General features: G+C 42.9%; 1 pseudogene; it reads right to left on the bottom strand.

The window, feature by feature from the left end:
- Window positions 1-223: 223 nt before the first annotated feature.
- On the bottom strand, window positions 224-6,515 carry LOC127318628 (disease resistance protein RGA5-like; annotated as a pseudogene).
- Window positions 6,516-8,166: the final 1,651 nt, after the last annotated feature.

Genomic DNA, 8,166 nt, shown 5'->3' with positions numbered 1-8,166 from the left:
AATAATTGTTCTTCAATTTAAAATATGGGACAATTTCTACTCCCGCCAATTACTCTCTACGGCTGTATTATATTGTAATGTTGAGTGGCAATTTACATTCACTTAGCCTTCCCTGTGTAGAAATGGAGAAAAATAATTAAACTTGCTCTACTAAGTCTATTACTATGCGTAATAGGCAATGGAAAAATTTAAGTTTTCAAACGCGGCCTCGCCCCCCCTATACCCAATTCCTGGCTCCGCCCCTGGTCCCTGGAGCCATTGAAGCATGGCATATCACAATACCGAGACTTTGCAAAAAGCACCACCATCGCTTGCTTGCCCAGCAGAGTGTTGATGGCAGTGTCGAAGGGGGACAAGAAGCTCGAGCGCCAGATCGAGTGTCATAACTGCGAGGAGTTTCTACATGCCATCAAAGGGCATTGCAAGACCGAGATTTCACCAACCAACTCGAACCTTGAACAGAAGATCCGCAACAGGGACAACCCTAGGCACTTTGCGAGGCGAGGAGTGCTGGCCTAGACTACAATACAAGAGAGTACTTATGGAAGCCGTGGAAAGAAGGAGGCGAAGACAGGAGATCCAAGGTTGACCAGAGCCCAACTTGAGCAAATCTTCGAGCCAAAAAAACTCCAGCTTAGACAGTCAAAAGCTACCTCTTTCCCTCATCATTCTCCTGTTTCATTCTCTGATGGCCCAAATATTATGAGTACTGAATTGGATGACTGGGAGCAGATCAGCTGAAAAGCAAGGTTTCCAGTTAAAAACAGTACCTAAAACAAATCGGGTATGCTGCGTACTTTTTCTCCCTAAAGCCAAGATAACGATATATATGTTGAAAATTTGACACGAGCTGAGATAAAGTGCAGTACTAGTAGCAACGGAAATGTCCTTTCTTAGCATATTTCAAAATAGTACTGTATATGGACACAAAACAGGTTGATCAAGCAAGAACTAAAAGCTTTATCCTGCTTGAACTAAATGTCTACACACCATATATAAGACAAAGAGAAAAGCAGACACTGGATTGCAATAACCAGAAATTAAAAAAAAATACCTTAGATGGCGAATTCGACTTTCATCTGCACCAAATAATCACCTCCTATCTGGTACTGGTACTGGCTTGTTGGTCTGCAGCATGCTCCTCTTCAGCAACATCAGTTTCCTCCACCTGCTCCTCGTCCACTGTCATCGCTGCTTCCCCATGTCTGCTGATTTCAAGTGTGCGGAGTTTGGGATTGAGGCTGGCGGCACTTCTCACGGTAGCCTCCGTGGCCTCAACCTCCCTAGCACTTGCAGCCCAACAGTTAATGCGGATCTGGAGATGCTTGAGGAAGGCAAGGTGCCTGATGCCAATATCAGGAGCGATAGCAGGTAAATCAATCTTGAGCTGCTGTAGCTTTGGCATTGCTCCTTCTTCAAACAACATACACGGTCCACCCCTTTTTTTTCAAAGAGCAAGAAAGAAAAACAGAACTTCTTTAGACATCGGAATCCACTGCAGCTGATGGTGAGTGCTTCTAGTTCTTGATTTGATCTCCTGCGCCTTAGTTCAAGGCATTCCAGGACCGGCAAGTCCTTGAGCGGTTGAAGATCATCCTGTTCCACATGTTGCACATTGATGCGCAGGCAGGTAAGGGCGGAGAATGAGGATATCCTTCTGGGAATCTTATGGAAACACAAGGAAACATTGCTCTCAAAATGTTGGAGATGACGTGGAGGAGGAAACCATGAATCAATCGAGAAATCTACGTTACAAGCTTCTGCACTCCAAATTTCTAGACTTTGGATGTTCTGGTTCCCTAGCTTACGTAGTGACCAGACCAAAGCTTCCTTGTACTGTTCCAAGTGACCATTTGTGCCATCATCGTCCCAATATATGTCGAGATTTTTCAATTTAATCAGATTTCCCAGCTCCAGCACGATTCCTACGGAATTACCGAGGCAAGAAAAGTGTCCCAACTCCTGAAGAGATGTCAAGTTGCTAATCCCATTCGGGAATTTTACATCACGATGCACGAACAGGCGCACTAATTGATGCAGTTGTACAATTGTTGCAGGGAGTTCCTCCACATCTGATGAACTCAGGTCAAGTGTCTGCAGAAGTTTTAGATTCCCGATTTCTCTTGGGACCTTCGTGAAACGTAAATATCTTAGGAAGCGTAAACTCCCGATGACCTCAGTAAGCTGCACATTATCCCCCTTCTGAGAAAGGTCATTTATATCTAGTACCCGCAAAAATTTAAGGCCTCTGAACAGGGGTTGATTCTTGCAATCACCAAACACATTGAGTGATCTGACATGAGAAAACTCTCTCCTACTCAGCCATTCGTTATGGTCTTCACAGTTGCCTTGGAGGGAGAGGTGACGAATCCTGTTACTTGAAGATATATAGTTTTGTCCATTCAGTATGGTAACAAAGTTTTCTTCGGTCGAAAGGGATATAAGAAGATCCAATATGATATCATGGACACGGCACTTGACAGGTCCACCCATTACAACTAACTGGATCATATTCCTGTTGGTGAGCTCATTAAAGTAACTTTCTCCTACTTCCTCCAGATTTTGTCCAGGCCGTCCAACAATAAATCCCTCAGCAATCCATCTCCATATCAATTGATCCCTATAGATGATATGATCTTCTGGAAATACACTTAGATACAGTAGACATATCTTCAGATGATGAGGTAAATCACGGTAGCTAACAAGGAGCACCCTTTTAATCAATTCTAGCTCGTGGTATTTGTCAATTGCACAGCCAATAGAGTACAAAACCCTCTTCCATTCCTGCCATGTAGCAGCTTTGGTTGCTAATAGGCTAGCTATATTGATTATGGCCAATGGTAAGCCATCACATTTTTTCAGGATTTCATCTGCAATTTCTATCAACTCCTTAGAGCATTCCTTCTCGAGACAAAATATTCTCTTAAAAAATAATATCCTGGAGTCATGACTGCTAAGCGATTTAATAGAGTAAGCATAATCTTCATGTGGTAAGCAACAATGTGTAGCTACATCATTAATACGAGTACTTGTCAATATTCGACTTGCAGAATCATTAAGGGGAAGGGCAAGTTGGATGGCGTCCCATGCAGATATGCTCCATATATCATCAATCACGACAAAGTACCTATTAGATAATCAATGAAAGACGAAGTATTAGGAAGGGCCAAAATAGAGTTTTTTTAACATCAGGGCCAAAATAGAGTTAGTTTCAAAAGGAAACTAAAAAAATTGTGCATTAAAATATTTGCAAGTGTGCACAAGTGAAATTGTACAAAATCAACAATTGGAGTACGATATTGACTCAATAATCATAAGTGTACAGAAACATTAATTTTGAGATTGCGTAATGAAATTACATATATACTTTTTTTGGTTAGTTATCTTCCAGATTTCCCTTTAATACTCCCTTGTCTCATGAAGATTGTCTGAGATTTATGTATCTACACACCAAACAACATCTGGATACATCTAAATTTTGACAAATCTCAGACAACCTTCGTAGGATAGAGGGAGTAGTTCCTATATTTTTATACACCTGACCATTTTTATTAAGCAACATAATGAATTAGCTTCTCTCATATCTAAAGCATTTTTCTAGGTATAAGGTATCCTCTTCTCTAATTAAGATATCTCCAGTCAGCACTGTCGTTAGCCCTCATTAGTTGTAGTTTGGTCATCCCAATCCAAGTTGCGAAATGTGCTTAATTATTTGTTTATGTTAGATGTGCAAAAATCTTCATCAATTTTCGACGATTGTAGGGAGTTATCCGAGATCCTGAAAAATCCCCATAGTGTGTTTACTAAGCAGATATTGGATGGGATAATTCCAAGATATGGAGGTGAAAGTGTGTTTTATGGGATTGGAGGGGATTAGGTGAAATGGAGGATTCACCGAATCTCCTCCAACCCCCAAACTCTTAGGGAGTGGAAATACTCTAGAGGTAAACAAGGCCTAATATGTAGATATATATCTTGTTGATCCGATTGTCTACTAGGTGTTTGTGCCGCTGGAAATACAACTACACTATTGGGTACTTTGGTAGTAATCTAGTGAAAAATTTACATGTCATAATTTAGCAACCCACTTGCTCCGTTTGTTGCTTTGCCACTGGCCTATCTCAAAAAGGTTCTTTCTCACCTTTGATTTAAAGCAAGAATTTTCTGTCAATATTATTTATCTAAATGAATAATCTTTAGTACTCCCTCAGTTGGTGAATGTGGATATTTACATTGCATTTAAGTATGGTTTTGTAAATAGAAATGATATGTGACTATATTTTTTATTGGATATTTGATGATACTGTTTGATCTTACAAATATAAACATATTTTCATATATCACTAGTAATTTGACATGCATAAATTTGAGTTTTACTGAACACTTTTGAAAACCGTCATTCATTTTCAAACTGAGGTAGTACTTGAGATGGAGTGCAGAACACAAAATGAATTGATTAGATGCTGTAAAAAAATTCCAGTGTCAAGGTAGGGAGTAAATTGCAAAAAAAAGCACCACAATTGGGGCAAAGTCATCAAACACCCACCCAAATGCATGTTTTCTGGTGGTTTTTTCCTGAAGGATTGATAACTTTGTCCCAATTGTGGTGTTTTTTTGTAATTTTCTCCAAGGTAGGAGTACTTCGCGTACCTGCGTTTATTGAGATACTCCTGAATCATGCCTATGAGTCGATGGGTTTCTAATGGCCGTTCGTCAACCTTTTCCATGTACTTCCTTTGATCATCAGACGCTGGGTTGCTAGTCTCCAGAACTCCCAAGAGTATATCTTTCAGAATCTTGTTGATGTCAGGATTCCGAGAAACAGATACAAAAGCTGTACAATGGAATTTGCTTTTGATCTTCTTGTATATAAGATTTGCAAGCGTAGTCTTGCCCAAGCCACCAAATCCAACAATGGAGATGACCCTCCGCTGCTTCGCAGAGTCTACGCCTTCAGTGAGCAACTTCACGAGCTCATCCTCAGGTCCCTTGGTGCCCTCGAGCCTATCGGCTTCCTCGAAGAGCGCCGACAGCCTGGGATCAATTGCCACAGTGCTAGAACAAGTAGGGGTAATATCCAACTTGAGCCGTTTACGGCGGTCATTAACCTCTACAGCGTGTTCTTTGAGCTTGGCAATTTGCTCAGCTGTGTCGTAGTAAAGTCGCATGGTCTTAAGCCAGCCAGTAATCTTATCAATAAGCCCATCGTGGACATGATCCTGGCTGAGGCGTTGCACGAAGTCATCAATGCAATCTTCGATGTCGTGCGACAGCTCCCGCAGCTGGGCCTTCCACTCCTTCACCAGTGAGCTGGACTCCTCCAAATGCGATAGATCCTCCAGTGCAGCCTTAATGCTGGTCAGCTCACGTCTCAAAGATGCGATTCCAGGCTGCACATATGTGAGCTTGCCATACTCCTCCGCCAGCAGGCTGGCGAGTTTCTCAAGAAGGGGGTCAATCAACCCCATCAAAGTGCCGCCTGCCGTATCTCCCGCCATCTCGTTCTCTTTGTGGGAGGAAGTTTTTGTGTTTTGGGGGACAGTTGATAGCGCTTAAGTTGCAGGCTCATCTTATAGTGTTTACAAGATGAAGCATTTATTTGAGAAGTGCCAGAAACATACGAGCTATTTTGCTAAACAAATGTACAAAGTCGAGGTTGAGAGGACGGAGTAACCAAGCTTGCTCGTTTACTACAAGAGACACGATCGTTACAAACTGACCATTCATCTGTCCAGCTATTCAATGGGTTGGACGGAGGATACAGGGAAATCGCTTACAAAGTTGAAAGCGGATGTTCTAAAGAGACTCTATTATATATGGACATCTAGTTGCTTTAGATTTGTCATTTGCCAAAATCTGTCTATATTTTTCGTGGATGACTAGACTCTTGTGAATCGTCGTTTAGGTACATGGTTGAGAATTGGAAGCAAACCGCTTAAGCGTTCAGAGGTTAATGATATTCCATTTGCTTCTTGTTCTGGGTTTGTGATTAATTAATTATGGTTAAGGTCCAGCTAAGATCTATCAAGGCCAGGAAAGGACGAATATCTTGGTTCAGGTAAGACCGAGGAACGCATAAAGCCCAAAAGCAAAGTGCCAACAACGAAATTTACAACAACAAAAAATGATTTAGTTAGATGCCGCCTGATAGAAACGAATTTCAGAAAGCTCCGTACATATTCATAGAGATAATTAAGCACGAAGTAACCTGCGGGAGCGACTACCGACTGCCATGGCGCGGCGTCCTCGGAAGCGATGGCTCTGCATCCCCCCACGGCGTTGTCCTTCAGTAATGGACTCTGCTTCTCCGGCCACGCGTCGGTGAGGCGGGGATCCTCCGGCGGAAGCGGCGGCGCGCCACGTAGGCAGTCATTTCGCCTCCTTCGCGGAGGGAGGATGGATTCAGGCAAGTTACTGGGAAGTGGGGAACCGGTTTGGGTTCGATGCAACTGGAATTGGCGTCTCGGGGAAGATGGCTAAGATGGTCCCAAAAGCTGGCCAATTTGCAATGACATTTTCTGCTGCAGCAAGGAATGTTTGCTATTGAAATAAAAATACTGAATTTATGCGGATTTTGCTGAAACTGAACGTTAGCTTGCCAGCTTAGACCATCTCCACTCGTTTGCCCTTCCCACGCCCGAAATCCGGGGAAATTTACGTTCGGATTGGACGTAAATTTGGCGTGGGGAGGACTAGTTTCCCAGCCGCGATTTCAGGCGTAGACGCCGATCAAAATTTGAAAAACGAAAATTTAACAAAATACGGCTTAAAACGAATGAATTTAGACTAAATTTAATGATATTTACTATATAGAGGGCGAAGTTCATACATAGAGGTCGAATTCGACTATATTTCGAATTCGGCTAGGGCATACAAATAAAACTAAATAAAACACGGCGCTCTACATGCCCAAATGGCGGTAGAACACCGTGTAGTCGTCGTCGCCGTCGCCGCCATCGTCGAAAGGTGGCGCCTGGCTACTGGTGCCTTGGCCGGCGTCTCCCCACCGGCCACTGGTGCGAGGCGGGGACGGCGATGGCTTGTACAGGTCGATGACGGGGACGGCGACGCCGGACGGAGGCGTCGCAGGTCGGTGGTAGCGAGCGGCCTGCTCGAGGAGCCTCGCCTGCCTCTCCGCCTCCTCCTTCTCCCACTGCTCCCTGATGACCCACAAGTATAGGGGGTGTATCATAGTATTTTCGATAAATAAGAGTGTCGAACCCAACGAGGAGCAGAAGGTGTTGACAAGCAGTTTCGATGAAGGATTCACTGTAAATACTCACAGACAAGTATTCAGGGGTTTTGATATAGCAGATAAATAAAGTACGAGTAAGTAAAATGCGAGAGAAATAATTGCAGCGAGTGGCCCAATCCTTTTTAGCACAAAGGACAAGCCGGTTTGTTTACTTATAATGACCAAACGTTCTTGAGGACACACGGGAATTTAGTCTAGTGCTTTCGCTTCATATAGCTGATTAATCTTCATTGTTTTGATAAGTGTTGTGTGGGTGAACCTATGCTAATGCATCGCCCTTCCTAGGACTAATACATACTTGTGATTATACCCCTTGCAAGCATCCGCAACTAAAAGAAAGTAATTAAGATAAATCTAACAACAACCTTAAACTATGAGATCCTGCTTCCCTCCTGCATCGATATACCAACGGGGGTTTAGGTTTCTGTCACTCCGGCAACCCCGCAATTGGCAAACGAGTACAAGATGTATTCCCCTAGGCCCATAAAGGTGAAGTATCATGTAGTCGATGTTCACATGACACCACTAGAAGAATAACACCACAACTTAAATATCAAACCATTGAATATTACCCAACATAATTCACTACTAACATTTAGACTTCACCCATGTCCTCAAGAACTAAACGAACTACTCACGAGACATCATATGGAACATGATCAGAGGTGATATGATGATGAATAACAATCTGAACATAAACCTTGGTTCAATGGTTTCACTCAATAGCATCAATAACAAGTAGAAATCAATACCGGGAGAGTTTCCCCTATCAAACAATCAAGATTCAACCCTAATTGTTACAGTGGTGACGAGGTGCAGCGGTGGAGATGGCGGTGATGATGATGGAAATGATGGTGATGATGATGGAGATGATGTCCAGCTCGATGACGGTGACGATGGCGTCGATTTCC

This window comes from Lolium perenne, chromosome 7 (assembly GCF_019359855.2).
Source record: "Lolium perenne isolate Kyuss_39 chromosome 7, Kyuss_2.0, whole genome shotgun sequence".
NCBI lineage: Eukaryota > Viridiplantae > Streptophyta > Magnoliopsida > Poales > Poaceae > Lolium > Lolium perenne.
The sequence above is the reverse complement of the archived record's forward strand: the minus strand, read 5'-3'. Positions and strand labels throughout refer to the sequence as shown.